The following is a 23,082-nucleotide window of genomic DNA, read 5'->3' on the forward strand; positions in this document are numbered from 1 at the left end:
ACAAGAAGAACAAAACACTCTTTACATAAATACAGATCTAAATATTGATCACAGATGGTTCAAGCCAATATGGCACACATGGCAATAATTTGCTTATTCAAGGCCATACCAAAAATAAAAAAAAACTGTATAGAATTGGACAATAATAATAAAATTTCATCTGGAAGAGTAAATGGTCAAGAGTCTCAAGGGAACTGATCTAAAAAAGGAAGAGTCAACAGGAGTTCTATTTATAATAGATCAGATCTAAAACTCTACTAATAGTACTAGAACTAGTACTACTTCACACAAATACACACATACATACATAAACCTTGTGAAAGTTTTTTTTGACCATACATATTTATCATAGAAGTTTTGTTTTTCCTTCAATTAGAGTGTATGTATGTGTGTTGCTGGTAAAGGAAGTCAGATCTTCATTTGGAAAAAAAATCTTAATTAGAAAAACCCTCAAGTAATTGAATAACTACAACCAGCAAGTAGTCATGAATATTTTGTTGTCAACTTTCAAAGTGGGATGTGTTTGAAATTTTTATTAATGGTTTGGAAAGGCATAGATGGCATCTTTGTTAATTTTGTAAATGGCAAAGGAAAACCAAATACTGGAAGAGAGAATCAGTATTAAAAATGTCCTTGATGACCTAGAGCATGAAGTCAAATTCAATTAGGTGAACCTTAGATTTGGATAATTGAAAGCTAATGACTTAATGGGACAATAAAAGAAACAACAAAAGAAAGTCAAAATAATGAAAAATAGTAGAAAATTTGAAATGACTTATTAAAAAAACCAACTGACCTGGAAAATATATCAAGGAAATATAATTTAAAAACTATTGGATTGCCTGAAAGCTATGATCAAAGAAAGACTGGAGGGTAAAATAGAAATAGAAATAATTCACCAATCACCACTTGAAAAAGTTTCCAAAATCAAAACCTCCAGCTGTATTATAGTCAAATTCCAGAACTCCCAGGTCAAAGAGAAAATATTTGAAGCAGTCAGAAAGAAACCATTCAGATATCATGGAGTCACAGTCAGAATCACATAAGATTTAGCACTTACCAAATTAAAGGAGTGGAGGTTTTGGAATGTGATATTCCGAAAGCCAAAAGAACTATATTACAACCAAGAATAATCCACCTGGAAAAACTGAGTATAATCCTATAGGGCATAATAGATCTGTAATGAAAGTGAGGACTTTCAAACCTTCCTGATAAAAAGATCAGACATGAATAGAAAATTTGACATTCAAATACACTTCTGAAGAGAAGTATATAAAGTGAGTGAGTGAGAAATCATAAGGTACCTAATAAGGCTAAACTATTTACATTCCTTTATGAGAAGACAATACAAGTAGCTACTAAGAACTTTAAACTAGGAGAAGGAGGAAGGGAGATGAGACAAGTAAAAATTTTTTACAATGCAGCAGAAAATGGAAAGGGGGTGTAGGCACAACTTGAACCTCATACTTAACTGGTTCAAAGAAGAAAACTGCATATATGTATGTGTGTACACATACACATACAGTTACAGATAGAAATTTATTTTCCCTATAGAGAAAGATGGGAAGGGTCTAAGAGAAACATAGAAGTAGAGAAGAGGGTAAACTAAAGGAGGCAATGATAAAAACCTAAACAAATTTTTGAGTTGGGGACAAAAGAAGGGTAAATAGAAAAAGAGAAAAGATGGAGGAAAATACACATTTGGAAATCATAATTATGAATGTAAATGAGATGGACTCACCTATAACATGGAAGTGGATAGCAGAATAAATAAGAAACCAGAATACAACAATATATTTTTTACAAGAGATACCCTTGAAATGGCTAGACACATAAGTAAAATAAGGGACTGGATTAGAATCTATTATTTGTGAACTAAAGTAAAAAAAAAAGGAGTAGCAAAAATGATCTCAGACAAAGCAAAAGCAAAAATAGATATTCAGGGAAACTACATCTTAAAGTTCATAGAAAATAAAATAATATTAATCCTGAGTGCACTTAGTAATGCTAAACTATTTACTAAATAGCATAATATGCAAAATTTTGAAGGAAAAGTTAATGAGTTACAGGAGGAAACAGAAAGTAAAACTACTAAATGGAGAACCTCAATTAATCATTCTCAGATCCAGGAAAATCTAATGATAAAATAAACAAATAGAAATTAAGAAAATAAACAGAATTTTAGAAAAGTTATATGATAAATCTCTGGAGAATATTGAACAGTATAGAAAGGAATATACCTTTTTATGTTCTAAAATATAGTTCTTAAAAAAAGATCATGTATTAGGACATAAAAACATCATAAAGAAATACAAAAAGAAGAAATATTAGTTGTATTCTTTTCAGACTATAATTCAACCAAAGTGATATTCTGTAAAAGGCTTTTGTAGTATAGATTAAAAAGTAATTGGAAACAATAATCTAATCATAAATAATAAGTGAGTTAAAGAACAAATTATAGAAACAATTAATTTCATTAAATGACAATAATGAGACATACCAAAAGTTATAGAATGTAATGAAAGCAGTTCTTAGGAGACAATGTTTGTCTCTAAATGCTTACATCAATAAGATAGAATAGATAAATGAAATGTTCATGTAAAAAAAAACTAGAAAAAAATCACAACTTAAAAAAAAAATTAGAAATCCTGAAAATAAAGAAGTTTCAAAACTGAAAGTAAAAACAAAAAAATTGAATTATAAATAAAACTGATAGCTGGCTTTATGAAAAAAGTTAATCAGCTTTGGTCTTCTTAGCCATTCAGTGACCAAAAATATTTCTAAAAGATCTATGGTGGAAAAATGCCATCCACATCCAGAAAAAGACTTAAGGAGTCTGAATGCAGATCAAAGCATACTATTTTCACCTTAATTTTTTTTGTTTTTTTCTTTATTTTGGTTTTTCCCCTTTTGTTCTGATTCTTCTTTTACAATATGACTAATATGGAAATATGTTTAACATGATTGCATATGTATATCCTATATCAGATTTTGCTTGCTGACTTGGGGAGGGAGACTGACTGAAAGGGAGGGAGGAAGAAAATTTTACAAAAATGAATTTTGAAGACTTTCTTTACGTGGAATTGGAAAAATACAAAGCTACAATAACAACAACAACAACAACAAAAAGATTAGGGGTGAAGCAAGAATGGTCATTATCATCATTACTATTCAATCAAGCACTAGAAATGCTAGTTACAGCAGTAATACAAGAAAACAATTTGAAGGAATAAATACAGGCAATAAGAAAATAGACTATCCCTTTTTTGCAGATATTATAGTATACTTAGAGAACTCTATAGCATCAACTAAAAATTAATTGAAATAATTAACTTTAAATGTAGTATATAAAATAAACCCATGCAAACCATCAATATTTCTTTATATTACCAACAAAACCCAGAAGGAAGAGGTAGAAAGGGAAATTCTATTTAAAATAAATAGGAAATATAAAATACTTGGGAGTCTACCTGCTAAGACACACAGGGATTATATGAACATTACAACATACTATTCATGTCTATAAAGACAAATCTAAACAATTGGAAAAATATTGATTGTGCATGGGTTAACTGAGAGAATATAATAAAAGTGGAAATGCTACCTAAATTAGATTACTTATTCAGTATATACTTATTTATCATTCATTTATTTGATTTACCTATCAAAATGCTAATGAATTATTTCTTATAATAACAAAAAATCATTTGAAGGACCAAATAACCAAGAATATCAAGGAAATCAATGAAAAAGGCAACATAGTAGAACTAGATCTCAAACTATACAAAAAAGTGGTAGTGATAATCATCAGAATAATGTGATAATGCATAAGAAATAGAGTGATGGATCAAAGAAAAAAAATATATATATACATAAAAGTTTATTTATAGCAATTTTCTTTGAGGTGTCAAAGAATTGGAAACTGATGAAGTGTCCACCAATTGGAGAATGATGGAGCAAGTTGTGGTATATGATTTTGATGCAATACTATTATGTAATAAAGAATAACGAAATATAGAGTTTCAGGAATACCTGGGAAGACAATGATATGATGCAAAATGAATTGAGCAGAACAAGAAGAATATTGTAATAGCGATTTTATAATGATAATCAATTGAGAAAAACTTACTCTAAATGAATACAATGATCTATGCCAATTCCAAAGGAATTGATAGAACTCATAATAAAAAGTGCCATCTACTCCAGAAAGAATTTATGAATTCTGAGTGCAGACTAAAGCTTTATTTTATTTTTTTAGGTTTTTGCAAGGCAAACAGGGTTAAGTGGCTTGCCCAAGGCCACACAGCTAGGTGATTATTAAGTGTCTGAGACCGGATTTGAACCCAGGTACTCCTGACTCCAAGGCTGGTGCTTTATCCACTTATACCACTTAGCTGCCCCTAAAGCTTTATTTAAAATTTTTCTTTTTTCTTATTTTTTCTTTCACATCATGGCTAATATGGAAATATATTTTCCATGGCTTCATATGTATAATTCTATCATATTTTTTGACTTCTCATAGGTAAGGTGAGGGAAGAGAGAGAAATTGGAATTTTAAAAAAAATAGGGAGACAGCATCTAGGGATAATGATAATCCCACTGTACTTTTACCTGGTCAGACCATATTTGAAATATTTTTTCTGGGTGCCACCATTTAGGAAGGACACTAATAAATTGAGGAACCTTCAAAGAAAGGAAGCCTCTGCTGATGAGGATCCTTGAATTCATGCTATGTAAGGAGTAGATGAAACGATTGGGATGTGTAGTCTGTAGAATAGGTGACTCAGAGGAAAATGTGGCATTCTTTGAATATCTGTCAAATATCAAATACATTATATGGAAGACAATTTATATTTCTATTAGTTTGACCTCAATAGCCAGAAATAGTAGCAATGGTTATTTCCACTGGGCAATTATAGGCTTTTTGTATAGGAAAAGTTTCTACTAGTTTGAGATATATAAAAATGATATCAGTTGCCTTGGGAAGTTGGAATCCCCTCTCATTGGAAGTCTTGAGGTAAAAGATGGATGATTGACCATTTGATCTAAAGTATATTGTAGAGGGGATTGTTGTTCAGTTGGTCTGAATGATCACTGAGGTCTCTTCCAACTGTGAGATTCTATTACTTTCTGAACTGTTGAACGACTGCACTCAAAATAATCATTAATTATTCAAAGTCAGCCTAGAAGGTCTCTAATATCATTAAGATGTGCTCTAGTATTCTAGGCTTGATCCTAACTACTTAACACTATTAGATAAAGACTTTGTGTTCTTAACAAATTTGAAGATTCAGAAAGTTCATAGGGAAAGGTATTTCACTGAATGACTGAGTTAGTATTCAAAAACTTCACAGACTAAGATATTGGGCTGAATTTAATCATTTAATTGGATTAGATGTAATATCTCACAGTCATGTTTAAAAAAGTTCTTCAATTTCACAAGTACAAGATAGAGATAAAATTTCTAAAACAGTTAATATTAAAAAAACCAAGTGATTTTGGTGGACTGCAAGGTCAATATGAATGAAGAGACAAGAAGGTGGTACAGTGGATAGAGCATCATTCCTAGACTCAGGAGGACAAGAGTTCAAATGTGGACTCAGGCTCTTGATACTTATTAACTGAATGACCTTGGGCAAGTCATTTAACCCTGAGTACATGGCATTCAGGGCCATCTTCAGTGGATTGGATCCATTCCTGTCCACTGGAATCAAATGGCTCTGAAAGAGAAAATGAAACTGGTGACTTAGCCACAGCACCTCCTCACTCAAATCCAATTCATGTGTATGTCATGGCATCACCTGCCTGATGTTATGGTCTTCTTCATGAATGAAGGACAAATATTATGAATCAATTGTATGATATGATAACCAAGAAAGCCAATGAAATTTGCTTTGTAATATTGCATTGAAATAGATAAGGTATGAAAGATTAGGAAATTTAGTGTTCCTTTTTAGTTTACCCTGATCATAGCACAGTTGGAGTACGCTTTTGGTCCTGGTATGGCATTTTTAGGAAGAATTCTGATATGTTGAATAGAATGTAAAGGAGGCAATGGGATGATGAGAATGGAAGTCATGCCATATAAAGATCCACAGAAGAAAATATGTTTATTTAGCTTGGAAAAGAGAACAGTTAGAAGATATATATACTAAATAACTTCAATTACTTGAACTACTTCATATAAAAGAATAATTGATAGAATATTTTCTGCTAGACTGAAGAGGACAGAACTAGACACAAAAGCTAGATATAAAGAGGCAAAATTTGCCTTGATGTAAGGAAGCAATTCTTCATAATTAGAGCTATTTGAAAATAAAATGGGCTGCCTTAGTATTAGTAAGTAATGTGTCCCTTCTTCATTAGTGTTCTTGAATTCAGGGTGATTGCTTGTTGGATACTTTGTGGAGGAGATTCTTGGTGGATATGGATTGGACTAGATGACCTCTGAGATCAATAACCATGTGAAAAATTCTCTAAATCATTAATAATTAGAGAAATGATAATTAAAACAACTCTGAAATTCACTTCACGCCCACAAGATTGGCAAGTTTGAGAAAAAAAGGAAATGACAAATGCTGGAGGTGGGATATGGAAAAACAGTTACATTAATGCCCTGATTGTGGTTCTGTGAAATGGTCCAGCTATTTTTTTTTCTTTTTTTATCAAGGCAACAGGGTTAAGGAACTTGCTCAAGGTCACAAACTAGGTAATTATTAAGTGTCTGAGGCCGAATTTATTTTTGTTTTTTACAAGGCAAATGGGGTTAAGTGGCTTGCCCAAGGCCACACAGCTAGGTAATTATTAAGTGTCTGAGACCAGATTTGATCCCAGGTATTCCTGACTTCAGGGCTGGTGCTTTATCCACTGTGCCACCTAGCTGCCCCGAGGCCAAATTTGAACTCAGGTCCTTGTAACTCCAGGGCTGGTACTCTATCCATTATGCCACTTAGCTGCCCCTTTCTGGAAAATAATTTGGAACTCTTTCCAAAATGCAACTGAATTTGCATACACAGGATCCTTTTTTTTCCCTGCGGTCCAATCCCACCCACCCTGCCTTTTTTGGGGCAGCTCTTTTTTGAACATCTTTAGGGATCTGTTGCCTTTTTTAAAACTTTTTTTCACATTACAAAGCAGAAAAGAAAGTAAGATGATTGAAAAATTTTAATACATTCACTTTCCTAGTTATTTTCCACTAATTGTCTCTAATTAAGAATTGGCAAACTATCAGAACAAAGGAATTTGAGGCATTATTAGATAGCTGAGTTGCTTCTTTTATTTGTTTGTTTATTTATTTGTTCATTAGTTTGCTTCATCTAGGGTTTACTTTCTTCTTTGCCTCATTTGATGGATACTTTTGTGTCAAAGTGCAGGAACCAGAGAATAAAATTTCTGGTAGATCTAAAGAAACTGTCCTATAAGGTCTCTGACACCTGATTGAGGAGAGATTCCCAGTTATTTAAGGACAACATCATGAGGAATGGGTGGAAGTTGCAAACTGACAGATTTTTATTTTACTAATGGTAAAACAAAACCTACTGAAAATTAGAGTGGCCTAAAGGAAGAAGGGGCCATTTCTGAGTTAATGAATTGCATATCACTATTAAATGGGACATATAAATATCTATATATAAGTAGAAATAAGAATCTGGATGACTCCTCATGTGCTGCATTACAAAGGGGATTTTTGATTTAGTTACAGTAGCACTTGAAGACTTCTGAAGTCCTTTTTACCTTTGAGACTTTATTACTCATACAGCTTTAGTTTGGTTGAGCCTATGTTCAACCAACAAGCCATATTATAATTTATCATAATACAAAAAAGACTGCAGTGAAGAATGAGAGAGATACTACAAGGGTACATGTATACATCTGTGGCCCAGTTATCTGTGGATTTGTTTTTTGCTTTTTCCTAAAATATAAACACAGAATACTAAATTTTTAAAGAATTGGTCAACTCTGTCCAGGAGCATTGATTGACAGAAGCGTTCCAGAGAACTTAGTGCTTGCATTCCTTTATCCTCCAGGGTAAACAGGTGGTTCTGGTATGCTTTCTAAATGCACCAAATCTAAGTCTTGCACATATATGGATATGGATATTATATTGATAAATCATAAATGAGTCAGGCAAGAATGCACACCTGTGTCAGTGCAATTTCTTTGGCCACTTGTTGTTGCTTTTATTTATTCAATAGCTATCATGGGCTGTTTCTGCTCTCTTATCTCCTCCCTCCTCATCCCTGCATCAGGACAGGGAAAGGGATGGTTTACTTAACCTAGATCACAGTCTGAACATAAAACCTACCGTGAAGGTAAACCCATTTGAATTATTTTAGGATGCTAGAGGGTCTGGATTGAAAGTGACTGGATTTTTGTATTTGAATCTTCCTCTGCTTCCCTGGACAAGATAATTCTTAGGTTAAGACTATTAAATAATTATTCCTTGAGTATTTTCAAGGGTCCTAGAAAAAGGATCTCATTTTGCTGTATTTTTGTCTCTCCCAATAAAAATAAGCACCTCAAGGGTACTAAATATTAACACCAAGCACAGCAGTTGGTTAAAAGCAGGTGCTTGATAGATGTTTATTGACTGATTGGCACTGTAGGTCTAAAAGCTCAACCTCCTCCTCTATGAACACAGACTGACCTGACTGCTTCCTCCTCTCCTTTTTAAAAATTTTCTAAAATTTATTTTGAACTTAAGAAATAAAATAATCATCTCTATTACATAGTAGAATAGAAAATAAAATATGATTGTACATGAAACTACAAATGTGCTTTTGTATAACTTGCTATTCCTTTTAAACATATAATAAAATTAGAATGTTTCTTTTCCTTCCCTGCCCTAGAGGTGGCTATTATTAGATACAAACACACACACACACACACACACACACACACACACACACACACACACAGACACACAAAATCATTCTATACATACTTCTGTTTATCTTTTCTAACTATGATATTTAAAAGTTCAAGAGACATAATTTCTGGCAATCATGCTAGCATTTAATTAATGAAAGGGGTCAATGACATTCTTGAATGCCAAAGACCCCTAGTGGAATCCACTCAATACTTATATGCCCTTGGAAGGGTGTTTTTGAGAGTGACAATCATTGCTGATGAATAAGTAATAAGAGAGAATGAAAATTCTAATGAGAGGTGGACATATTATAATAAAGGGTTGGGGGATATCACTTTAATCATATTATTTTACTTTCAAATCACTTCAGACCTTGGATAATCTAATCAAAGATTTTATCTCCATCCAAACTTGAGTACAACACATGTGCTTCACCATCTGAGAGGAGTCAGAAAAATATTGAGGAAAAAGTTAATCCAATCTCAACTATCAGCAATGTCTTTCAGATGCTGATTTGCCTATTAGAGAATAGGTTTCAGTAAGAGAAAAATCTTATGTTTCCCCAATATTAAGATGTAGTTACTTAATAATAATTTCTAACATTTCTCTGGATGCAGTCAGTGATGGCACAGAAAAAAAGCAGAAAGACTAAAAGAAATATCCTGGAAAAAGTTTAGGTATAATTTATATATATATATTATATATACATATATATAATATATATATATATATATAAATGTGTGTGTGTGTATGTGTGTGCACACATATAGGCTACCTACACTATAGAAGATAGGGTTCCCAACTCCTGTATAAGTGCACATAATGTAGAATATGGGTTCAGATTATAGAATTTTCTTTATTTTAGCCATGAACAAACAAAAATCAAAAGATTCACAGGAATTTACAAATAAATGCAAAAATATAAAGCACTTAAATTGTTGTTGAACTACTTAAATCAGACTCCATGGAGTCTGGAGGGAAAGAAACATACTTTGGGGTGATTATTGTACAAAAAATTCCATCTTACATCAGTATACTGTTTGACCAATTCAAAGCAATAGTAGGTTTGATAAGGTTCATATTTCTTCTCTTCTTCATACCTCCTTTCTTCTGTCTCTTCCCCCCCATCATATTCCACTGACATAGCTCCTGTTGTTAAGCCACAGGACAATCCTTTCTTTCCTTCTTCTCTGAGGATCATAACTGAAAAAAGTCTTTATTTGAATATTTTTATTTTATTAAATATTTCTCAGTTACATTAATCTTTTTTTTTTTTTAGGTTTTTGGCAAGGCAAATGGGGTTAAGTGGCTTGCCCAAGGCCACACAGCTAGGTAATTATTGTCTAAGACCGGATTTGAACCCAGGTACTCCTGACTCCAAGCCGGTGCTTTATCCACTACGCCACCTAGCCACCCCTCACATTAATCTTTTTTAAGATTCATCTTTTAAAATTTTGAGTTCAATCGCTTTACTTTCTGGCAGTCCCTCATCCCTTGAGAAGAAAAATAATATGATATTGTTTATTCATGTGAAATTGTACAAAACATATTTCCATATTATCCATGTTGCAAAAGAAAACTCACAAAACAAACCCAAGAAAATTAAAATAAAAAAAGTATGCTTCAGTGAACACTTAGAGTTTATTAGTTCTCTCTCTGGAGATAGATAGTATTTTTCATTATGGATCCTTTGGAACTGTCTTGGATCATTGTCTTAATCATAAGGAGTATATATATTCAAGAAAATCATCCTCCAGGAAGTTGGTTTCTAAATAATCATATTAAACAAGTTCCATTCTCTTAAGAGCTCTTAAAATTTGTCCATTCTCAGGAACACTATTTTCTTGAACATACTCAGAGAAGAGAAATAGAAAGGAAGGAAGAGTCTTTCATTACTCAAAAAAATTCCTTTTTTGAAAGTGTCTTCCAGGATAGTTTGTGAACAACAAAATAAAACTTTTGGTTATCTGAAAAAAATCAAGTTCATGTACAAAGATGAGTATTACACAGTTTTGGCAATATTCTAGAAAATGAGATTTAGGTTCTGAAGGAACTTTCTGAAGAATTCCAAAATAATTTTAAATAATAAAGCATAAAAGGAATAAGTTCACAATCTCTTGGGGTGAATACTTTTAAGAGGACAATGCTTTTTTGGATGCATAGGATCTAGTGTGCTCCTTAAAAATCTGCTCATGTTTCTTTATAGTCACACCTTGCCAGCTGGTGAAATTATGTTACTTAGAATGAAAAATTCTCATTTCTACTGTTAACTTTAAAATTGCAAGCTGGTTACAGGAAATTTTTTTTTAAAAAAACTAATCCATTGAAAAGCTGTATTTTTAAAAAACTGGTTTAAGAATTCATATTTAATTCTTGATTATGTGGCTAGATTATCAGATGAAACTTAAATCTTCCTTCCAGATGAAGACTCTGGCTTTGCAGGTCATATGAGAGGTCTGCTAAAATCTTCTAAGCTTCAATAATAATGGAGTGCTGATGCCTGGCTCCAGTTTGGAACATAAACCTAAATATCACCCTGAAATGGAAATTGACAAAGAAAGGAGAAGAAGAAAATGTCCTATTTTATTAAGGGCTCCCTTCTAACAGATGTCAATGAAATATTTTCCCTGCCCACATTTTTACTAGAATTTCAGAAGGTTACCTTGACATGGTAAACTTTGACCTCATCATATTTTTAAAAATTGGCCCTTTGTAATCATCCATTCATTTATCAGGGTGCAAAATCCAACTTGTTTGCACAAGATTTAATCTCTCAAATATCTTGGAGGAAAGCTTCCTTACTGAAATTAGGGTGTGTGTGTTTGGGGGCATTCCTGACCTCTGTCAATGAAAGAATCTGGCAGGGTAAAGAACAAAAAATGGGAGAAAAATACAATTGACCCAACTTACAGCAATAGGAGAAAATGAGAATTTACACAGGAAATCTGTATACACAAGGTGTGAAGGGAAATTAATGCTAACACTCCCTACAGCATCTCAGTAATGATCAGGCAGTCTCAGAGCTGAGACAACTTAACAAAGACATAAAACAGCACAAACAACAACAATAATAATCAAGACCAATGTGTCCTGGTTTCTTTTCTAAAAAATCTAACTATAAATTTTAGAGTAAAGCAATCACATTATCTTTATGTAAGAGGCATGTTATTCTGAATAGAAAACTGAGGTAAAGTAGATTTGTAGAAATTATTGGGGGTTATGCTTTAGTCTTACTCTTGTCCAGAAAGAAAATAATTTCCTAGGGCTATAAGAAATCAAATTATAAATGAATTTAGTCTTAAGTAAAAATGAATCAATGATAAAAAATTTACAAACATAATATGAAGATTTAAATATTTGAAAGCAGAGATTTACCTTCTAGCTATACTACTCTGCTCATTGTTGTATATTATAAATCAATAGTGTGAATATCTTGTATATTCTTCTAGGATTTGGTTTGATGCCATTACCCTCTAAAATAAAAGATGTTTTTTTTTGGATTACTATTTAAATGAAGATGCCTACTGTCCTCACTTTAGAATTTTCAATATTATGAGTAATAATAATAATAATAATAATAATAATAATAATAATAATAATAACATAAGTTTGCAAAGTCCTTAATAAAGTTCTTAAAACCTCATTTTATCCTGGGAGGTCTATGTTTTCATTGCACAATGAAAATGAGCCAGATAGAGGTTAAGTAATTTGTCCAGGGTTACCAGCTAGCAAATATCTGAGGTCAGATTTGAACTTAGGTGTTTCTGAGTCCAAGTCCCTAGCTCTATCTCCTGAATCAGCTAACTGTCAATCAATATGAAAATAAAAATATCAGAGGGACAATTTGTGGTTAGGGAAAACTGAGGTAATAGTTTTCAATAATATCTAAGAGTTCTACTTTGAAGGATTTTAAAAAATCAACTATATAAATGTAGAATCAAGGACACTGAACCACATGACAAGTTTATATGAAAAAAGATACAGGGACTTAGGGAACTATGAGTTCATGAAGCAATGTTGTGTCATGACCATCAAAAAAAAAGTTAACAAAATATTTGGTTGCAAGGAGAGAGACATTGTATTCAGGACTAGGGAGGTGATACACCTAAACTCTTCCCTAGTCAATGAAAATATCTGAATTCTGGAGTTGGAACTTGGGAGAGAACAACTGGGGGTGTAGGAAGACCTGAAATATAGACCAGTTTTTGCATGGCTTTTGAGACACAACAGAGAATTTTGTATTTGAACTTGGAGGTAATAGGAAGCTATGTGAGATTATTGAGTAGATGATCTGCACTTTAGGAAAAGTAATTTGACAATTGAGTTTATGATGGACTGGGGTATGAACAGCTAGCAGTAAGATCAATTAGCAGGGTAATTTAACAATCTAGGTATGAAGCATTATGGGACTGCAATAGGATGATGGCAATATCTGAGGAAACAAGAAGGCATATGCAAAAATGTGTGGAGGCAGAACCAATAGTACTGATGACTGATTGGAAAGAGAGAGGACAATGAGAGAGAATAAGGAATTGTGGATGACACATAGGGTGTGAACCTGAGTAACTAAGACAATGGCTATATCCTTGAAAGTAGGAGGAAAGTTAGGAAGAGGGGAATGAGATTGAGTTCAGTTTGGGACATGCTGAGTTTAAGATATCTACAGAACATTCCAATTGGTATACCCAAGATGAAGTTGAAGATAGGAGAGCAGAGGTCAAAATAGAGATTAGGGTTGCACAAATACATCTGAGAATTATCTGCATAGAGATGAAAATCCATAATGATGAAAACACCAAGAAAAAATGCATATTTTAGATAGAATCGATCAGTTGATTCTTGTCCTTCATTATCGAAGAAGACCAAAATGACATCACTCTGTTTGAGACAAATTACATTGTGTCCAAACTGTGGTTGATTAGACCAATAGAAGCTTGGAATGCTTTACCACAGGTTGGGCACAAATAGTCCATGTGAATACCTGAGGTGGGTACTTTAAACTTACAAATGTCATGTTTCCTTTGAGTTGCTTACATTCTGCCTTCCTCATAGAGAGCAGCCCCCTCACTGATGAGGGCACGCCATGCTGAGTGGTCCTGTGCCAGTATCTCTCAAACTGTACAGTCAATTCTAATGTTCTTCAATGAGACTTTCAGGGTGTCTTGGTATTGCTTTTTCTGACCTCCTTGTGAGTGCTTGCCATGTGAGTTCTCCATAAATAGTTTTTTTGGCAAGCGTACTTCTGGCATTCTAACATGCTTGAGAAAGGACCTCAATGTCTGGTATCTTTTCCTGCCAGGTGATCTTCAAAATCTTCCTAAGACAATTCAAATGGAAGATTCCATTTCCTTACATGGTGCTGGTAGACTGTCAGGGTTTCACAGGCACATAGCAATGAGGTTAGTACAACAGTTCTGTAGACCTTCAGTTGGTAGTCAGTCTAACACACTCTTCTCTCCCATACTTTCCTTTGGAGCCTCTGAAGTACTAACCTAGCTGGCAATGTACATGTCAAACTCATTATCAATATGTACCTCCTTGGAAAGGACATTGCCAGGGTAAGTGAACTTGTTCTCAGTATTCAAAACTTCCCCATTCACTGTAATCGATGGTTCCACATATGGCTGGTGTGGTGCTGGCTGATGGCACTCCTATGTTTTCTTGGTGTTCATTGTTAGATCAAAATTAGCACAAGCAGCAGAGAATCAATCCATACTTTGTTGCATCTCAGTTTCAGAGTCTGCAAAGTGGACAATCATCTGCAAACAGAAGATCATGCACCAACACTCCCTCCACTTTGATCTAGGCTTTAGCTTGTTGCCTTTTCAAGTTAAGGAATTTACCAGCAGTGAGGTAGCTGACATTGAGGCCATATTCATCCTCCTTGATAACATGAATGAAAACATCATGCTAAAATGTTTGGGAGCAAGGACATACTTGTTTTATTCCATTGATATTTGGAAAATCTCAAGAGCATAGTCCACTGTCCACAGCCTGGGCATGCATATTGTCATGAAAGTAATGTACAATACTGATGAACTTTTCCGGGAAACCAAATTTTAACATAATTTTCCATAAACCCTTGTGATTGACAGTATCAAAGGCCTTGGTCAGATCTATCAATGTTGTATGCAGATCTCTGTTCTGTTCTGGTATTTTTCTTGGAGCTGTTGGGCAAAAACATTGTATCAACTGCTACTCTACCCTTTCTGAAGTCACACTGGTTCTCAGGAAGGTGAAGGATCAGCCTATTGAGAAGCACTCTGGCAAGAATCTCACTAGCAATGACTAAAAGAATAATACCCCTGTGATTGTCACAAGACAATCTATTCCCTTTACTTTTGTAGAGATGGCTGCTGGAAGCATTCTTGAATTCTTGGGGACAATCTCTTCATACCATATAACCTGGAAAATTTCAGTCAGTTTTTGGATGAGCAATGAATTCCCCCCTCCCCCTCTTGTAGATCTCAGCTGGAATGGAATCAACACCGCGTGCTTTACCACTTGAAAGGAGCCTAATGACAATTCTTCAATTGGAGCTTCGGCTAGGGACTGATTGACTTCAACTTGAGATCAATGATTTCTGCACTAATTGATGATGACCTGTTAAGAACACTATGGGAGTGTTCAGCTCATCTTTCTAGGATCATGTCCCTATTGTTAATCAATGTGGATCCATCAGCACTGAGTAGTTGAGATGGCCCATAAATAGCTTTCAGAGTATCATAAAAGCATTTTGGTTTGTTATTATCTGCATAAAATTGAATTTCATTTGCTTTCTTATTGAGCCAAGAATCCTACATCTCTCTAAATTTTGATTGGACTTTACTTTTAATGGAATTAAATGCTGTCTTCTTAGAGATGGATGGATTATCCTGCTGATAAACCCTGTGGAGTTCTCATTTTCATTAAGCAGCTTCTATAGTTCCTCATCATTTTCTTTTTTATTCTAAGAAAGATTTTATTTATTTTGAAGTTTACAATTTTCCCCCTAATCTTCCTTCCCTCCCCCCACCTCCCACAGAAGGCAGTCTGTTAGGTTTTACATTGTTTCCATGGTATTCATTGATCTAAGTTGGATGTAATGAGAGAAATCATATCCTTAAGGAAGAAACATAAAATACAAGAGATAGCAAAATTACATAATAAGATAAGTGGTTTTTTAAAATTAAAGGTAATAGTCTTTGGCCTTTGTTCAAACTCCATAATTCTTTCTCTGGATACAGATGGTATTCTCCATCACAGATATCTCAGTATTTTGCCTAATTGTTGCACTGATGGAATAAGCAAGTCTATCAAGATTGACCATCACTCCCATGTTGCTGTTAGGGTATACAATGCTCCTCTGGTTCTGCTCATCTCACTAAGCTTCAGTTTATGCAAATCCCCCCAGGCTTCCCTGAATTCCCTTCCCTCCTGGTTTCTTTTTTTTTTTTTTAAGTTTGTTTTGTTTTTCTTTTTTTGCAAGGCAATGTGGTTAAGTGGCTTGCCCAAGGCGACACAGCTAGGTGATTATCAAGTGTCTGAGGCCGGATTTGAACTCAGGTACAACTGATTCCAGGGCAGGTGCTCTATCCACTGTGACACCTAGCTGCCCCCCCTCCTGGTTTCTAATAGAACAATAGTGTTCCATCACATACATATACCACAGTTTGTTAAGTCCTCATCATTTTCATCAAAACAGTCCTGGTAGGGGTGGCTAGGTGGGGCAGTGGATAAAGCACCGGCCCTGGAGTCAGGAGTACCTGGGTTCAAATCCGGGCTCAGACATTTGATAATCACCTACCTGTGTGGCCTTGGACAAGCCACTTAACCCCATTTGTCTTGCAAAAAACCCCAAAATAGTCCTGTTGCCAACTGGCTCAGTTTTCCCTTCGAGTTATCCACAAACTCTAATCTCTTTTTTATTTATTTTCTTCATCCATGTGCACACTGTATGTATATTTTTAAGTTACAAATTTTCCTTCCACTCTCTCTCTTCCTACCACCCTCCCCTCAGTTGGTGAACAGTCAGGTTAGCATTGTACATACATATTTGATAAGCAGTTTACAGATGAGCAATTGTTAGTATGAGGAATTAGGATTAAGGGAAAGAGATACATGAGATAATTTTATAAAGTGTTCATCAGATTCTGAAGGATTGGTTTTTGTGTATGTGTGTGTGTTTTGTTTTGTTTTGTTTTTCTTCCTCTGGATGGGGATAATATAGTCTCTAGTCTGTCTAATATAATTGTTCTAGTTTTCTGGACTGCTGAGAGGATTTACTTCCATCAAGGTTGTTTATCTCACATTGCTCTCTTGGTGACACTCTAATCCTTGACATTAATTCTTCTAGCATTCATTTTGCCTTAGGACTGCTGCTTAGTTGAATATGAATATTTAGGTTAGAGGGGATAAGTCTGTGATCAGTCCAGCTCTGCACCACACATTGCCTTTGTCACTCTCACATCCTATCTATCTCTTCTCCTTATAATAAAGGTCTAATAGATGCCAGTGTTTGATAAGAGGATGCATCCAGGAAGTTTTATTGTGTTTAGGTGTTTATGATGAGAAGGTCATGAGATGCACAAGTCTTCAGTAGAAGGTGACCATTGCTGTTGCTGTTTCCAACTCCATTACTCCCAAGGACTCCCTGCTATGTTTGGTAATCTGAGCCTACTGTAGCATTAAACTCACCCAAAATTATTAACTTTTCCTCTTTTGGTACATTGATGATAAGGATTTCCAAGTCTCAGTGTTCATGACTGTGGAAGCATAGGCACTGATGGTGATAGCATGATGTTTTCCTGGAAGTGGTAATCTCATTATCATCAGCCTGTCATTCATTCTTTTTTGGTAGGCATTCAAGATAACAGATGGATAACTTGGGTGTTGTGCTGTTATCTACACTAACTCAAAAGAAGCAGAGGAAGACCATGGAACAATCTCTATGAAGACATAGACAAGAATGGCACAGGATGAGATTTGAAGACACTGTAAATTGCTTGTGTGGAGGGGTCATCTATATTGATAAAATAAATAATTCATTAGGGTATCAGAGTAAGAATCAATGAACTACGAGAGTTCAGAATAGTGGAAAAGACTTGAGGAAGCTGAACCAGTTTAAAAAAAAAACCAGAAACAAATTAATCCAATAAAAGATAGTGTGCTAAAAAGAAAACGTGTCGAATAAATTGAATAAAGAATGAATTGAATTAAAATGAGAGGAGAGAGAAAATAACAAATATGCAAAAATATAGTAAACTACAAAAGGGAAGGAACAAGATCAACCAGTTAACAAGCATAATTAAGTTTCTACCAGGTACTAGGTTAGGTGTTAGAGACAAAAATACAGATGTGAGACATTCCTTGTCTCATGGAGCTTACCTTCTTCTGGGACCTACAAAACTATTGAAGTGAGAAATAACAGCACTAAGCTCCAGGAATATAATTAAAAGCCCTGTTTGTGGGCCATTACATACAGGAAAAATGTGTTATTGGTGACTATTTTTACTCAGACTTTGTCTTAGCTATCAAAATTCTTAATTTAGCTCCTTAACAGGCAACTATGGGAATTTTAGGATTTCAGACTAGGTTAAACCTCTGTCTACTGAAATATCAATAGAAATGCTCTTCCAGAGGTATCTTATCCCTCAAATCATTCTGTTTGACATTGGCTAGCTGTAATTGATTGCTAAGATGATTTATCCTGGAACAGAATCTATACAGATCAATTTTTTAAAAATGTAAAAGAATGAGAGCAACTAGGTGGCACAGTGGGTGGGTAGAGTGAAATGCCTGGAATCAGGAAGATTCTTCTTCCTGAGTTCAAATCTGGACTCACTCTTTCTGTGTATCACTGGGCAAGTTACTTAACTGCCTCAATTTCCTTTTCTGTTAAATTAGTTTAATAAAGAAATGACAAACTACTCCAAAATCTTTGTCAAGGAAACCCCAAATGAGGTCATAAAGTCAGACATGAGTGAAACAACTGAACAACAAACTAAATGGAGAATTTTCTACTGACATCATGAATTTTCCTGCTTTAACACCTTTGATTATGACATTCTCTTCTAGAATATTTTTCTCTCATTATCTGCCTATAGGAGTCTAAATCATTTTTCAGGGCCCCAAGGGAAATCTTTGATCCTACCAAGTTATAAGTTTTTCTTCATGTGAATTCTACTTACTTTTGAACTATACTGCTTTTGTTTGCATTTGTTTATATGTATACATTCATTTTTTTCCTCTCTCACTGACTAGATTAGAAACCCACTAAAGACACTGTCTTTGATGGTTTTAGTGACTTAGCCCAGTGTTTTGCACATAGTAAGTGTTTTGCACACATTTGGAGTTTTGTCCTTTGTTCTCGAAGAAGACCATGACATCAGGGAGGTGATGCCATGACAAACATGAATTGTATTTGAGTGAAAAGGTGCTATGCTAGTTCACCAGTCTCACTTTCTCCTCCAGAACCATCTAGGTCCGGTGGTCAGATAAGAATCAGGACGACCGGAGATGGTCCTGGATGTGGGGCAGAGTTAAGTGACTTGCCCAAGTCACACAGCTAGTAAGGGTCAGAGGCTGGATTTGAACTCGGTTCTCCTTATTCCAAAGCCAGTGCCCTATACACCGAACCATTTAGCTGCCAGGAGTTCAGGCATTTGTTGAATGAATAAATAAAATTTAAGGATAAAAACATTCTGGTTTTTTAGTGATTTAGGTGAAATAAAAGAGAAGTGAGATGATGTGTGAAACATTTTATCTTGAGAAATAAAGACAAAGAAACATTAACTTCTACCTATGGGATTATGAATTTGGATCTGAAAGAGACCTCATAAGTCATAAGATCATCACAGAATCATAGAGTTAGAGCATAGAGACTATTGGACCTAACTTTTTCTCCTAATCCTCCTCCTCCTTCTTCTAATTATTCTTTTAGTTTTTTGCAAGGAAATGGGGTTAAGTGGCTTGCCTAAAGCCACACAGCTAGGTAATTTTTAAGTGTCTGAGGTTGGATTTGAACTCAGGTATTCCTGACTCCAGGGCTGGTGCTCTATCCACTACGCCAGCTAGCTGCCCCTCTTTCAGTTTTTAAGAAAGGATTTAAACCCAACTTTTCTTCAATTTGATTCCAATTCTCTAGCTATTATGCTACTTTGCTTCATCTAATCTAGTTTCCCCATTTGTAAAATGAAAGAACAATAAATGATCTGCACAAGGTTATAGTGTATTTCAAGCTTAGGTTCCATGACTTCAGTGGAAAATTTCAACAGTCTTTCTATTGCAGTATTACCAAGAGAGCTAGGTGGTGCAGTGGATAGAGTACTGGCTTTGGATTCAAGAGGATGGGGGTTTGAATCTGACCTCAGACATTTGACTCTTACTAGCTGTGTGACCCTTGGGCATGCCACTTAGCCCTGATAGCCTTGCATCCAGGGCCATTTCTGGTTGTCCTGATTCATATATGACCACTGGACCTAGATGGCTCTGGAGGAGAAAGTGAGACTGATGACATAGAATAGTCCCCTTCATTAAAATCCAGTTCATGAGCTTGTTATGCATCACCTTCCTGATGTTGTGGTCTTCTTTGAAAATGAAGGAAGGACTTCTGGCCAAGATGGTGGAGACAGGCACAGTTCTAAAGTCTCCTTATCTCTTCCCCATCTATCACATGAAACAAACCTCTTAAAAGAAAGCCGAACCAGGAAACCCAGAAAGAAAAGCCAGGAGAGGAAGATCTAACTCAGGATTTGTCTCCCGCAGCAGCCTTGGCTGAGTACCTGCAGGTGAGTCTGGGCTCCGAGGGAGACGCAGCCTGGGATCAACCAGATTAACAGCTGAATTGGAACCGGGAGTCTGAAGGCCCGAGAGCCAGACCTGCTGGATCAGTGGTGGGGCTGGATGAAAGGGGCTTGGGTCCACGGGGAAGTAGAGGTGCTGGTGTTGGTGCTGTCCCCCTGGAGCTCGTGGACCAGGCTGGGGGAAGAGTTCTGGTGCGGGAGAATGGCAGACACAATCCCTAGGCTTCTCAGGTCTCAGAAACTCTGAGGGCACGCCTCCATTGCACAGAGGCCTCTCCTCAAACAAAGGCAAATTACTTCTGCCTCAGGCCCAGGTGTGTGAGCAGAAGAACCAGCCCAGCTGAGGAATGACCTCAGGCCAGGGTAAAGCCCACCATTGATTGAAGACAAAAGAATTCAATAGTTTCAACTCCTGCCTTCAGACAAAGGGAGAAGGACTCCCAAACAAGGTCACAGACACCCCAGAGAGGGCAACCAGCACCTCCTACTGGCCAGCCAGAGAAACTGCACTCAGTAAAGCCTTCAGCGATCTCAAGCCCAGGTGAACCAGGCCCCCCCCCCAACTCAAGGTCTTGACATAATGAAGAAGGGTCAGCGGAATGGTGGATCCATAAAAAAATTCCTGGAAGGGAAAGATCCCAACTCAGAGAGACCTGGAACCTCTGAGGAGAATAAAATCTGGTCTCCAGCACAGAAAGACTTCCTTGAAGAAATAAGGAAGGAGCTTAAAAATTTGTGAGAGAAAATTAATACCTTAGAAAGTACAAATGGACAAACACAAAAGGAGACTAAATCTCTCAGATCATTAATTGGACAATTACAAAATGAAAATAATTCTCTCAGATCCTCAAATGAGCAAATGCAAAAAAGAAATTAATTCTCTCAAAACCTCAATTGGTCCAATAGAAAGCTCTTTCGAAAGTAGAATTGACCAATTGGAAAAGGAGCTGCAAAAGGTTAATGAAGAAAACTCCCCACCCCAAAAAAAAATAATGGAGTCTACAGAAACTCATGACTCCATGAGACAGCAAGAGTCAGTTAAACAAAATCAAAAAATAGAAAAAATAGAAGCAAATGTAAAATACCTCATCAACAAAACCACTGACCTCGAGAATAGATCGAGAAGGGGAAACCTGAAAATTATAGGACTTCCTGAAAATATTGAAGAGAAAAAAAGCCTGGACTTAATATTACAGGACCTAGTGATGGAAAAATGCCCTGATATCATGGAATCGGAGGGCAAAGTAGTTATTGAAAGAGTACATCGATCCCCACCAGAAAAAGATCCTAAAATGAAAACACCAAGGAATGTTGTGGCCAAACTCCAGAACTATCAGATAAAAGAGAAAATCCTGCAAGCAGCCAGAAAGAGACAAGGAGCCACAGTAAGGATCACACAGGACCTGGCTGCAACTTAAAGGGATCGAAGGGCCTGGAACGAGATATTTCAAAGAGCACGGGAGCTTGGAATGCAGCCAAGAATCTACTTTCCCGCAAAGCTGAGCCTTCTCTTCCAGGGAAAAAGATGGACATTTAACAAAATGGAAGAATTCCAAAAATTTCTGATAAAAAGCCCAGAGCTAAACAGAAAATTTGGACAGCAAACAGGAGGTTCAAGAGACACATGAAAAGGTTAAAAAGGGGGGGCGGTAAAAGGAAAAAAATGCAATCCAGTAAGTTGAAACTGGCTATATCCCAGCATGGGGGAGGGAAGAGACTCTCATAAATCCTGAGAAATGTAACTCTAACAGAGAGAATATACCTAGCCAGAAATGATGGACATCCATGACCTATCCATGAGACTGCTATCTAATGGGATGTAACTGGCTTGAACCCCACTTGGGAGAAAGACTTTAAGAACCCTCAGGAATTTTGACTCTATTCAATAGAATATACTGAACTAGAAGGGACAGACACTCAGAATTTTCTATGACTTAGATAGAATGATCTAAAAAAAATACACTACCTCCCTAAAAAGGGGGACAGGAAAGAGATGGGAGGAGGGAGGGGATTGAATGGGACAAATCTCATTACACTAAGAGGTACAAAAAAACCTATGGTAATAGAGGGGAAGAAGGGAGCAGAGGAGAAACACCTGAATGTTTTTCTCATCAGACTTGGCTAAAAGTCAACCTACATATACTCAGTTAACTTATAAAACATCTAACCTTTCAAGTATTAAAAGGGGAAAAGGGGAGGGGGGACTGAGAAAGGGAAGGGGAGTGGGGGAAATAAGGGGAAATAACAAAAGGAAGGGAAGGGAAAAGGGAAAAAGGGAAAGGGGAAAGAAAGGGGAGGGTGTGATATAGGAGGGCAAATACACTAAAGGGGGTGGTATTCAAAAACAAAATACTGGGGAATATCAAACAGAGGGAAGATAGCACAGAGGGCAATAAAGAATTAGTAATCATAACCTTGAATGTGAATGGG

The 23,082-nt window shown here is 35.8% G+C and overlaps 1 long non-coding RNA gene across 3 annotated transcripts in view; it reads left to right on the forward strand.

The window, feature by feature from the left end:
- Window positions 1–22,717, forward strand: part of LOC141497258 (uncharacterized) — a 60,874-nt gene extending 38,157 nt beyond the window's left edge. For all 3 annotated transcript variants that reach the window (XR_012471265.1, XR_012471267.1, XR_012471266.1), the window contains exon 4: window positions 17,709–22,717. This is a non-coding gene — a long non-coding RNA (uncharacterized LOC141497258). The remainder of the gene's footprint in view (window positions 1–17,708) is intronic.
- The last annotated feature ends 365 nt before the right edge of the window (window positions 22,718–23,082 follow it).

The sequence above is a fragment of the Macrotis lagotis genome, chromosome X (genome assembly GCF_037893015.1).
Source record: "Macrotis lagotis isolate mMagLag1 chromosome X, bilby.v1.9.chrom.fasta, whole genome shotgun sequence".
NCBI classification, from domain to species: Eukaryota; Metazoa; Chordata; class Mammalia; order Peramelemorphia; family Peramelidae; genus Macrotis; species Macrotis lagotis.